At 34.4% G+C, this 14,225-nt stretch overlaps 1 protein-coding gene across 3 annotated transcripts in view; it reads right to left on the reverse strand.

Annotated features, from left to right (window-relative positions):
• Positions 1–14,225, reverse strand: part of CSMD3 (CUB and Sushi multiple domains 3) — a 585,002-nt gene that overhangs the window by 307,228 nt on the left and 263,549 nt on the right. The window lies entirely within an intron of this gene.

Genomic DNA, 14,225 nt, shown 5'->3' on the forward strand with positions numbered 1-14,225 from the left:
ATCTAAAACTGTGGTAATAGGTAGGTCATGGAAAACTGTAAAGCCACATGAGCATAGCATAGTCTGCATTTGTCTTGTATCATATTCTGTGAAGCAGTCACATTTTAAGACTATAAGAAGCAATGATGTCATTGAAGACTTCAAAAATGTTAGATTATATTTAAAAATATGTTATAGGAACTGACTATAAGTAATTTGAAATATTAACATTTGATAATCTTATTCTTGTGAATCTATTACCTGGATTTCTTCTTAAAAGTTTCTGATTCAACTGAAAATTAGAAAATGCTTCTTCTTTGTGCAAAATTTACACTAGTAAATTAAAATCAGCAACAGCAGTCACCAAATAGAAGCATATTTTATGTACAGTAAAAAGTAAAATATTTTTCCTTGAGACAGTAAATCATTTTGTTTACCATGCATACCCCTGCTGGAAGAGGGTTAAACCAGTTGCTAAGGCCTACTCTAAGCATTCTATAGTATCAATTAAGTATTTCATAACTCCAGGTCATTAAAAGGTAAATGAGCTGCATGTAACAGTTAATACACAACCCATTTCAAACTTAGGTTTAACATAACCTTACATGATTTACAGCACAAACTTTGGAATTGGTAAAGTAACTTGCCATTTATTTAACAAATGTGCTTGTCACCTGATATTGAAGATATTTAGGTTTAAGGGAACTTGCACAAATTGAGCAAAAGTAACATATAGAAACAGCAGAGCTATCAATATCCAACAGTAAACTAATTTATTACACATGTACTGTACAAGCCTTTACATATTTCTACTGTAAAAATAAACCCTGTATACTTCTTGGAATTTCATCCTTTGGCATGCAAAGTACATACACAATGTACAATGTAAAATGTACTTCAAATCCTTCCAAATATGCCAATGAGCAAGAAAATAAGTAGTCTTAAGGCTATGTTTTCAGAGTCCTTGTTTTACAATGTCAGCTTTAGTTAGATCACACCCAAAGTCAGTCAGATTTGCAGTACTCATAATATTGATTATTCCCTTTAGAATGAAAAGGTTTTTTTGATGATATTAGCATTTAAAGTTGATTGTGATGAAATTGAACCTTTCAAAACAAAAATTGAAATTTGGGTAAGATGAGTAAATAACTTAAAAATTTTTAATAAACTTTCCAAGAAATCTGCTTTTACCAGTTATCTAACAGCGTCTTTGCTAATTTTTCTGAAAAATCTATAAATGGCAAACCAAAGTTGGGTAGTATCCTTGAATCAGCTTATTATTACAGTAAAACCATAGAGTTATTTTACTTTTTAGTCTGTTGTTCATAAGAATAAACACTTCAAGGAAAACTGTGATGATTTATTGCTTTATTCTGCATATTTTTAAATCAGAATAGCATTACTAAAGTGTGCTATTGATCTGGTTAGTAGATGCATGGCAATCAGAAGTGCAGGGACAAGTATTTTTCTTGATCTATATATTCCAGTAAAGTCTGTTTTTCCAGTTTCCCAGAGCAAGACTAAAGCATTAATATAAATGAAATAAGATCCATGGGTTTTATTGATGTATACAAACATTGATCATGCTATAATATATTTATGCATTTATTGCATTTATCCACTGCCCCACAGTCTCTTTCAAAGCTGAATAGAAAAAAATAAGGGACCACAAAATATTTTCAAATAACAAGGTATAACATCAGGGAACAATATTATGAACAAAAATATTCATCAATGATATGTCTGAGCTATAAGATTCTCAATAAAAGGATTATACTACTACCAAAAGTTGGTTCTGGAAGGCAGAAGAAGAAAATTTCAAAGATTCTATCACAGATATTTTGCCACCTGTCTTGAGCTATCATTTCACACATAATGAGTCAACTGATGATATAAGATATGCATCTGTATGGCTTCAGAACTGAGAAGAATATCTTAAAATTAAGCAATATATTAATTACTATATTTTATTTTTTTAGAAAGAGATACTCAGTAGTCTCTAAAAGTTTTGTACCTTTATAATAGCATTTGTGATAAATTCAGCAGGTGTTGGACTGCTACAATTGCTCTGATATAGGCTATTAATATCTTGAAATTTGTTCTAGAGGATATTATTAAATACATCCTTATATACTACTGTGAGGAAAAAGGAATTTTCTCTTCCTCCATATACACACTTTATAAAAAACCTGTACCTGTTTTTTTTTTTAATTAAAAATAAAATATGCTGACCTGTGCACTATTACCTAAAAAAATAAAATTAAGAAGTAGCTAAACAGAAGGCAAAAATCTGTCTACATCCTGGCTGCTCTTGCTATTTATTAACCCAAAAACAATGAACAAGTTTGAATGCCTGATTTAAACTGAAATTATAAATCTAGACAGACATAGTAATAAGAGTAATAAGAGGCAGTAAAACTAATAAGTATTATCCAGTCTCTATAGGGAAAAAGAAAAGTCCTATTTGGAAAATTATTTTTTGAAAATTGTAATTAGGTACTTTGGTTTCCAATTATTTTGTAAGAAATTTTTCAAAGGAATCATTGGGAGCAGAGATCTAATTTCTAACAAATTTCTGTAGGTGTTTCTTCCTTCGGTGCCTTGGAATATCTCCTTTAGAACCCACACTTCGAACAAAACATCAGCTCAGAAGTAAAATGGGAAAAAAGTTTTCTTGAATAGTTAATGACTACTTTGAGAACTTCCTACAGCTTTTCAGAGTATGCTCAGAAGGATGTGTTCCAGACAGCAGATTTTCCAGACAGTTGTTCAATATGTGTATCTAGTTCCTGATGAAATTACCTCCCTGAAGGTTTTACAAGGAAGGTAGTGTTCCAGGTGAAGTACTCAACTTTTAATAATTTCAAACCATCCAAAGAAGAATGGTGTGTAACAGAGGCAAGTATATGTTCCTCAGAGATGCTTCTGAAGGGAAGAGTAAAGATACAAAATTGCATGTACTTGTGCATCTGTTATCCTGAGTCGTCCAATGCAAATGTAACTCTAAAAATATTTTCAGATGTATAGTAACATTTTCACTCCATAAAATGGGGCATTCTACCAGTAAAATAATGATGACGTTTCTGTAGATGTAATGAATCTTTTCTCCTTACAAGTGTAGTTAAGTATTAAGCTAAGATACAGCTTAAATGAGCTATATATTAGATAATAATGAGGAATAAATATTAATTAAAGCATCCTTCCAAGAATGTAACATATCTAAGACTGTTGTGTAACATAACAATAGTTTAATTTGTTCTTTTGCAGTTATATATTATAAGAACAACACATAAGAAATCCACCTCACTGAAAAATATTCACAAGATACCTATTTTCTCCATTTTTCACTGTTACTCTAGCAAGAAAAAAGCAACCTAAAGACTCCTAATGATGTCTGGTTGCCTTTGTCAGTTGTAGAAGTGAAATTAGGCAAGGAGAAGAAAATACATCTGGTTTGTATCTGAGTGTCCTCATCTGTCCTCAGGATGGTTAATTGCTTTTGTGCTAAGGATGTCTGAATACTTCCCAGTAAGTAAATAATGGGCGTTTATGTCTGATGGTACAAGCTAAGGAAATGCCACTGTCTGATTGATCAGCTTTATTGCCATAATTTTGCATAGAATCACAGGTCCCTCCATCAAAATAATTGTTATCATGCATTTGATTATAGAAGAATAGTTTCAGAAGGAAAATATATTGAATCAACCATTTATTATAAGACTCAGCTATCATTTTATTTAAATTATTTATACTAGGTATAATTTTATTTAATATTACTGCTACTGTGGAGCAGCTAATCCTGGAAAATTAAGGACAAGAAAATCATCAGGAGTAGTCAGCATGGCTTTACCAAGGGGAAGTCATGCTTGACAAACTTTGATAGATTTCTGTAATTAAATGACTCGCCTGATGGCCAAAAGAAAAGCAATGGATATTTTCCACCTGGACTTCAGGTAGGCCTTTGGCATTGTCACAATATTAACAGACAAACTATTGATGTGTGGGCTTAGCAGACACCAAGGTGGATTGAAAACAGGATGAACCTGGGCTGAGAGGATGGCTATCAGTGACACAAAGTCTTGTTAGGGGCCAATAACTCATGCTGTATCTCAGGGGTCAATACTGGGACAAGCTTTCTTTAGCATCTTTATAGGTTATCTAGGTGACGGGGTGGACTGCACTCTCAGCAAGTTTGCCACAAGAGTGAGAAGGAATGAGCAGTTAATAGGCCAGAGGGTCATGCTGCCATGAAGAAGGACATCAACAGGCTGGAAAAATGGACCATTAAGAACCTCACAAAGTTCAACAAAAGGAAGTGCAAAATCAAGTCTCTGGGCAGGAACTACCCCACATACCAATACATAATGGGGGCCAGCTGGAAAGCTGCATTGCAGAACCGCAGAATTTTTCTTTTTTTTTTTTTTTTTTTTTTTTTTTACTTTCACAGATATGGAGATGAAAGTGTTCTAGATAGCCTGAAAGGCAGTATGACTAGCCAGGACCTATATAAAGAGATAGTAACAGGTAACAGCAGGAAAAAAAATCAACTAATTTATAAAACCACAATGAAAAAATCACACTCATCTTTCCCTCACAAAACTAAGCTCAGTGTCAGAGTTCACAAAAAGAAAAAACTTATTATTCTCAAATAGGAAAATTATTGCAATCATAAGAAGGGCCTGAGGACTTCAAATTAACTTGCCCCTGCTTTGGTTCTTCCTTTCAGTAATTACTCAGAAGGATATCCTTGCACCCAGCATAGAAATCTGCACTTTTTAATCCCACAGAGGGTAAGCCATCTGTTCCATAAGAAAGAATAGAGGTCACTAACTGATGTCAGTCTAACCTGATGGGCAGCCACACATCCTGAAAGTGATGGAAATATGGGAATCATACTGTGACTTAAGTCTCAGTGCAAGCCTTCAGGTTCCACTCCAAATGTGTATTGAGTTTACAAGGTAAGATTTTGGGAGCAGAGATAGCGTACAGTGAGGGGAAAGTGCTGATTTAGATTTTTTCTTATTTTAACTATTCTATGTTGATTTAATTGGCAGTTAATTTTATTAATTTCTCCAAGCTGAGTCTGCTTTGCATATGAGAGTAAGTAGTAAATGATCTCCCTGTTCTTATCTTCATCTGTGAGTTTTTTCTTCATATTTTCTGCCCCTGTCCTGTTGAGGAAGGAGCATTACAGATGAGCCTGGCGGGCATCTGGCAGCCAAGATTAGCACACCATAGAATGGTACCACGAGCCTTTCAAAGAGTCCCTTCATAGAAAACAGAGAAACAAACAAGCAAACTACTATCAGCCCTATTTCCCAGTATAATATCACAAAAAAAAGGTATATATTGAGCAGAACAATTTCCTGTAAAGAGCACTCACAGGAGCAACCAAGTGAACTCAACCATGGAGAAAAGCGACAAGTTCTGTGCCAAAAATTCATCAAACAAAAAAGACTGAAACATCTCAAATGCTCACAGTGCAAGCACTGGAAATTTGCTATCAAAGTCTCTTAGTCATATACATATATCTTTTTAAGAGTTCTAGCTTGGGTGTGGATATTCATGATAAGTAAAAGTAAGAAAAATGTTTGCATTTAGAATTGGGGGGAGATGTAACTGAGACCCAATTTAGGAACTTATAGAAAGTCAAACAGAAATAAAATTCAAATTTGACATTTAATTTTACAAAAAGCTTTATCAAAACGTGGAGTTAATAGCTCCAGGTATAGTAAATACAGGCAACAGCTAGAATCTAATATTGCTAATGGCTCAAAGATAAATAATTGCTTTTGTTGTAGCTATTGCAATAAGTACAATCTCACCCATTCTATATGGTCACTCATATTTTCAGAGTGTGAAACATCACTCCTATAGTCACAGACATGGCAGGAAAAAATAATTAAGATATGAACCTGTCCTTCTTTCATAATGAAGACCTATAGGAAAATTTCAGGATGGAACGACAAGTCATTTATCCCTCTACAAATGCACATACTTCCTGACTCCAAATTCTTTTATTTAACAACTTAGTCTGTTCCCTCACAGCCAAACCTGTTGCTTCCTGTCATAGGAATAGCTGTATTCCTTGCTGTGCTCTTATTCTGCTGAGAGAATCTCCCCTCTGTCCACATGTATTTCTAAGACTTTTTAACTGTACTATATATGTGACTCAGATATTTTAACTGGATCAAAAAGTACACGAACAATATAGAAGAATAATGTAGCCAACACTACAGAGAAATTCATTATGTTCTGAACAGAACCAAAATATATTTACACTTTCTGGTTTCATATAAGATAAAAAATGTACTATCTAATATTGATAAATAAAAGAGCAGCCTTTTTAATCTGAATGGATGAAGAACACAATTATGGGTAAAATATAAATTTAGAGTGAGTTTATGTATACTCACACTTTTTTAATAATTTCACTGACTGTAACACCCATAGTACAGCTTCACACTAGGCTTAGGAAACCCAACTTTGAGGCATTTGCTTGCAAAAGAAGAGGTGCATTGTGCTTTGTTCCAACAGACCTGAACAAAAGAAACTTCATTAAATGGGTCTTTGTATTCATGCTGAAGCACCCTGCCTGCTTGAGATTTATGCTGTTAACCTGATTAAATATGGATGGCAACTGGGTTTAGGCTTAACAGCAAGCTTAGGAACTGTTCCACTGACAGTTTTGACATGGTTAACAAAATAACACAGCTGTAGAAAATTAAGCACAAATAGTCAGCACTTTGGTGAATATTTTTTTTGCTTATTTTTGTCTTAGTCTAAAAGCAAAAAAGCTCCAAAATTGAAAGATTCATTTTTTGCAGGAAGAAAACAGCATCTTAATGACATGAGAAAGGAAGAAGGGAAGAATTGAATGTAAAAACATATTTTTAAAAGACACAATTTTAATACAAAGTAATTAAATTACAACCATATTTAATATTAAATATTATTCCAGTAATAATTGCAATATATCCCCTCAGTATAGTTCTCCACACTTGCAGAAAATGTCATGTGAGGAGTTTCCCAGATCCTTTGAAGTATTTCAACAGTTTCTTAGAAAGTAAAGGACTAAAGCAATTGGAAACAGATGTTATAAATTTTCAGTAAGCTCTGCTATTTCAACAAAATTCTGATTATACATTTCCTAATAGACAATTGACATCCACATAAACCCCCCCCCCAAAAAACCACCCCCAAAAACTAAAAAAAACCTTAGCAAACATAATAATTAAAAAAAACCATAAAGCCAAAATCAAAAGTCAGCTATCTCCCAGCTCTTAAGGATATCATTCTTTATTTCAAAATTATTTCAAAATTCGATAGATAAAAGGATAAGAATGTGAACACTGTCAAACTTTCAAAAGCCTATATTCTAAAGAATTCATTTAAAAAATGTGATTATATAAGCAGTAAGGTGACTTTTATGATTGAAATACATTCAAGATAGAATGTGGTGATGACAAAGGATAACATACAGGTAAAATTTTTTCTAAAAAATTCCTATAATATAAAATTAATAGAACCAGGACCTAGTTTTCTGATCCATCTAAATTTAGCAGTTAGCTCACCATATTTAATTTCTTCTTACAATTCTAAAAAAAAAAAAAAAAAAAGCTTGATTATCTTGTTTTTTTAAAGGAACCCTTTTGCTTATTTTTCTCCTTCTTGATGCTTGGTGATGAATGATATGTGGTGTGAATGTGGTTGAGATCTGTCAGAAAGTCTGCCATTCTAGCACTGACATTTTCCACAGTGTTTCTGTCACTCTGGATTAGAAAAAATCAGCAAGTATAATCCATAAGACTTGAACTCTGGTTAACTTTAGCCCTAATTCAGATTTCACTGGTATTTTAGCCTGGCATTAAATTTGAAATTCATCATTTTGCATTTTGTATTCCTTTTTTTTTTTTTTTTTTTTTAATACAACAATGAAAGGAAAATAGGTTTTAAGTTTTTTTAGGAGAAAATAAGTACAAAAAAAAACACTGGGGAGGAGACAGGAATTAAATCTTGAAAATACAAAGGTTTATGACTCAAAATATAAACATAAAATTATCCCATTACCTATTGTCAGAATAAATTACTGGCAAAATTACTGGCAATACATAGCATGGTCCAGAACCTAACTGATGAGTTTATGCAATATGCCACAAGATATTCAGGTATCATTTCCCTTACTAAATGTGAGAGATGTAATGAAATGGAGTCCAAACTGAGGACTTCTTGTTCTCATTTCTGTTCAGATACTCACAAGAACTTTTTCAAGGGATCCAAGGATTAATAATATGTGCAGCACAATTGAAGACAAGTAAAGAAGTTTAAATTTTGTTGCTTCTTCAGAGTTCCACATAAAGGTATGATTTTCATTTATGTTCTTTCAGGTAGATCCCTGTAACTATAGCTTTGCTATTTTTGATCAACAAAGTTTTTGTTGATTCCAGAGTAGCCATGGATAAATGTGGCAACAATCACTTCATTCGTGTATATCAAACACTATATGGAAAACATGTTAAGACAACCCAGAAATGGGAAAACTGTCCATGATTTCCTCTATCATATACTGTTGGAGAAGCAGTACATTTGCAGGTACTGATCTTCACAGAGAATTTCAACCTTCCCTCATAAGAGAGCAACAAAGCAATGTACAAAGCATAAAGAAAGTTTAAAGAATATGTTGGTGTGATACTATACAGGCAGCCATAGATATTTCACTGTTGCAAAATTATGTATCAATTTCCCATATTTCTTTCTCCACTGAATCATTATTCAGAGCTTTGTACATCATAGATTATAAATATACTAATCATAATGTTAATTATTGAAAAATTGGTTGTTTTGTCTTAAACAGATCAGCTCTAGAGAACAGGATCCTAATATAAGAATAAGAATGTAAAAAACATGCACAAGAACAATGAAAATATGAGGATCTCACTGATAACATCAGATGTGTCAGTGCACCTTCATCAATGAGTTTTATTTTTTACTACATCCACATGACTTTCCTCTCACAAACAATTTTTATTCTACTTTTCAATAGTAATCATGTCACTGTTATCTCTGGCCATGTTTGAGGTTTTTAGTTACGGCCCTACTCCACTGTCAACAAGGCTTGGGCATGAACAGTATATCTAATTAGCTGTCTGAGGCAAGAGACCAACTCTAGAGCAGTACAAAGCGAAGGAGGCAGATGACTGACTGGGAAAACATTTCGTTCAACTATATGGTGCTGTTATCAAACTTATTTCTGAAATGAGTTTGGGAGAAAATTAGCTAGATTCAGTCCTGGATAAAGCCATTTACACTAAAGAGCCTTTCAGGTTCTTTCATCCATTGAGTTCTACCTTAAAAGATTCTCAGTTCCTGAGCTATTTTGTTGCAAATGATGCAACAAGTAGCAGCCCTGAAATACCAGGATCACAAAGTCATAGTGGTTCTTACAGCTGTGGTGTAGAATATTGTAAATATTGTCATTATATAATCAATACCATCACATTATGTTGTAGTCATCATAAAAAACTCTTAATGACAAATCTTCATTTATACATCAATGAGGTTTTTGACTTCAAGGCACAAAACACCATTAAAATCCACATTCAACATACAATCTTCACTCAGAACAACAACAAAAAAAAAAACCTCAACTAAACTAAATAGAACAAAAAAAGTTTCCTATATCAAATCCAAAAATAACATTTTCACAACACAGAACAAAAGGACAAATTACAAAAAATCCACCCCTGGACCCTTCACTACAATTATGGTACAAATTCTCCACTCTCCTTCTACCTCATAACATGGTTTAATACTTGTTTTGCCCACTATTTCTCCCAATTAATATGCCTTCTAGCAGTCATACAAGGCCAGAAATATTGTGTTCAGAACAGTAAGACAACATTAGCATGAATCAAAACTAAACACATTAAACCACTGATTATATAAGCAAAGACTTTTTACATGGAAGTTCCTCAATATATCATAAAAAGAAGTTGATCTAACTAGTGAAAAGATCTCTTTTTTCTTTTAACCTCAACAAGTTAATGTTCTTCTAATCAGTGCTAGACACTTTTTCTGAAAACTATAAACATATCTGAATATTGTTCCAGATAACATTGTAAACCTTTCCTTAGTTTAAAAACTCCATAATTCCTGTGTATCTACATTTCATTGCAATATGAAAGAACTATATTTAGTCCAACCAATACCATGTAAAGAACAGTTTTTTCCGGGTAATATTGAAGCTATTATAATATAGCTCCTAGCATTACAATCTGCCCATGATGAATATAACTCAGAGTACTGTAATTTCAGTGGTATATTATGGAAGTTCAGAAACAGTGTCCAACTTATACTCTGAAATAAAATTACTTGCTTAACCTAACATTACTTCTTTGCATTCTTATTACTGATATAATACTAATGTACCACTAACAAACAGGTATTCCTTGTTATGGCCTTATCTTAATGCTCCTATTTAATTTTAAATAAGTGATCTATTCTTAATTATTGTTTTCACACTATATCTTCAGAGTATTTAAATATTTGAGAAGACAGATAAAGATGCAAGGTACACTAATTTAACTTTGGCTGGCTGTCAGATGCTCACCAAGTCACTCCACCACTACCCCTCAGCAGCACAGAATGAGAAAACTGGATGAAAAAGCCCGTGAGTCAAGATAGGGACAGGGAGATTGCTCACTAATTAGTGTCATGGGCAAAACAAATTCAATCTAAGGAAAATTAGTTTTATTTACTGACAATTAAAAATAGAGTAGGAAAGTGACAAATAAGAAAAAAACTAAACCCACCATCATCCTAACCCCTTTTTTCATGGGCTCAAATTCACTTTTTTGTTCCTGACTCTTCTGCCTCCTCCTCTCTCCCAAAGTGGCAAAGGGAACATGAAATGGGGGCTGCAGTCAGTTTGTAACACTTCATCTGTGCTGCTCCTTCCTCCTCATGCTCTTTCCCTGCTCCAGAGTTAGAGGCCTCCCACAAGAAATAGTTCTTCACACCCTTCTCCAATATGGGTCTCTCCCACAAGGCTACAGTTCTTCAAAATCTCTTTCAGTATGCTCCTCTCAAGGGGTCACAGATCCTGCCAGAAACCTGCTCCCCCTTGGGCTCTCCTCGGGGTGACAGCTTCCTTCAGGCACATGTCCTGCACACACCACAGGTGGATCACACCAGCATGGATGTCTATGAGCTGCAGGGGACAACCTGCATCAATAGCACTCTACAGAGGCTCCAGGGGAATCCCTGATCCAGCACATGGAGCACCTTCTTCCACTCCTTCTGCTCTGCCCATAGTGTCTGTGAGGGTATTTCTCTTGCATATTTTCATTCATGTCCTTCAGCTGCTGTTGTACAGCTTTTTTTGTCCTTACTCAAATAAGTTATCACAGAGATGCCACCAGTTTGTTTGATTTCCTTAGCTGTGTCCTGTAGTGGATCTGTCTTGCAGTTAGCTAGAACTGTCTCAGTCTGATATGTGGGCAACTTCTGATCTCTTCCTAGAAAAGTCACTCCTACAGCCATCCCTGCTACTGAAACTCTGCTTTGTAAATAAAATCAAAATGCAAGTACTAATCAAATCAAACTGAAGCATGCATATACTGAAGTATTTTACTGAGCCAGCAGAGGTTAAACCTAAGAGCTCTGATTCATCCCCAAATATTAAAACTGTGTGTATTCTTATGTAATGTTATCATTCAGATACTAGGACAGTTTTCATATGGTCATATGCTATTCTGGAGTATTTACAGTTAAAGGAAAAAAAATCAGTGTAGTGTAACACTTAAACACATTTTATTTGAACTATAGCAGGCATGATCTCTGACTAAAGAGAGGGCCAATTTTATTTTCATTAGAACTGGAATTTTTATATGTGGAATAACTTGTTCTTTCAAGTGTTTTGAGAGAAAGGAAAAAACTGCACTTGCCCAGTACAAGCAAAATAGGAAGCTACTAGAGAGAGTGCAGTGAAGGGGCACTAAAAAGATTAAGGGATTGGAACTTCTTTCATATACGGTTAAGACGGCTGAGCTTGCTTACCCTGAAGAAGAAGAGGATCACTGAATCTCAATGTCTATAAACTCCTGATGGGAGGATGTAAAGAAGATGAAACCAAACTCTTTCCACTGGTGACTAGTGACAGGACTGGAGGCAATGGGCACAGACTAAAACACAGGAGATTCTTTCTGAATGTCAGGAAGCAGTTTTTCCCTGTGGGGGTGAGGAGCACTAGCTCTGATTGTCCAGAGAGGTTATGGGGTCACCATCTTCTGAGATATTCAAGTCTGGGCAGCTGCCTCTAGGCGGGTCTGCTTGAGCAGTGGACTTCAACTATAAGATTTCCAGAGGTTCGTTCCAACCTCAATCATTCTGTAACTCCGTCAACCACGCTGACAACCAGAGACAAAGATTTGTTCAATTAATTTTCTGCAGTCCTATAAATGCAGAAAGTGGAAATTTCAAAGGAAAATAAGACTGAGGAATAATGTTTTTAAATATTCCCATTAAAATAATTTTGGTATAAACGAAGTTCTGAGGTTTTGAGCTAACACTGCATCACCATCTCATGAATTGGCAGGGAGGGAGAAGGAAGGCAGCATTAAGACGTGAATACCACCAGTGGAGTGTAATCATCCTTAACAATCTCCAAGTCATTAATATCTTAAACCTGCAGTCACCTGTGACTTGTCAGTAAATACATACCAGTTTGTGAGCTCAAGGGTTTGCTTCTGCCAGTGGTAGAATGTCTAAAATCTTATTTGGCTTTTTCTCATTTTTAATGTAGACATGCCCTTGGTGAATTTAAGAAAGGAAACCATTTTATGCAAAATATGGCCTTATGGGTCTTAAGTTCATTCAACCACTCAGTGGAGATTTTCTGGCCATTTAGAGAACTTGTACAAAGTGTGCTAACTGTGTTTCATTTCCTCAAATAAGAAATACTAAATTCTCTCAGCTGGCACATTTGATAAAACTTCCAGAAATTCTAGATGCTCACAAATAGTTCTTAATTAAAGAAATAAAAATGTGAAAATTCTTTGGGATGAGAAATCTTAAATCTTTTGAACTTTTTGCCCATCTGTGGAACAGAGACTGAATAATTTCTCAAGGACTCTTGATACTTTTTTTATAACCTATAAATTGGATAAATTTGATTAGCAGTCCTTGGAACAAGGATCAAACAAACAAATTACCTTGTCCCCAAACAAATTTATAATTTTCATTATCAAATTATAATCAGTTGTTTAAATATCCTTTTTCCTTTTCCCAAACTGGAACATAAGGATGGCTTCCACAAAGGACTTTGTAAAATTAGAGTAGAAAATACACCAGTGTAGCTGAATGGTTTTTGAGATTTTGAAAATAGTCAGATTTTCACTGAGTCCTCTGATGCATTCAGGTGCAAAGGAGTGAGCCTTATAGGCCTGTCTGATCAGTTAATGGAGTGTGATGCAGATGGCAATATAAAACAAAATTTAGAGGTAAAATATATCCCTGTGCCAGCAAGCAAAGACGATGATAGTCTTTTATAAAACATTTCTGAGCTGCACATCTAATTCATATTTTATTACATCTAAACAAGTCCATTACACTCAGCTCACACAAAATGATACACCTGGAAATAGTATTCTATAGCCATTGCTTCCAGGTGTTTAGTTATTGAAATTAAAGACAACTGGTGTCATAACTTAGCTTAATTGCTCTACTTTGACTCATCTGACATTATCAGAACTCTCAGTACTTTTGCTTTAAAGCACAGGTATAAAGTACATGGGATTTTAATACAGTGGTTCAGACAATAGAATAAACATCTTCAGAACAGTTCCTCACAAAGGGGAAGTGAATTCAAGAACTTGAGTGATTTCTCATACAGTCGAAGGCCAAATATGATATAAAAATACACAAAGTAGCTCTTCTACTTATAACACAAAACTAGTGGGCCCATGAAATTGCCTTATACCATTGAATAGTTGCTTCTGGGAATTAACTTAGAGAATGACATAAAAAACATGAAAGCATCTACTTGGCATACAAAAACGAAAACAATTTCAGGGGAAACAAGAGGTTTTAACATCTGTCCATACTCATCTGGTGTCAGACATTTCTTAAAAATATCTGAAATGCACCTAGTATAAAACCTGGACTGTAAAGATAAATCATATTAGTGAAAAATGTTATGGTCTATGTGTGCTTTTGTTTGGTTGGTTAAGGGTTGGGGGGGTGGAGGT

The sequence above is a fragment of the Vidua macroura genome, chromosome 1 (assembly GCF_024509145.1).
Source record: "Vidua macroura isolate BioBank_ID:100142 chromosome 1, ASM2450914v1, whole genome shotgun sequence".
NCBI lineage: Eukaryota > Metazoa > Chordata > Aves > Passeriformes > Viduidae > Vidua > Vidua macroura.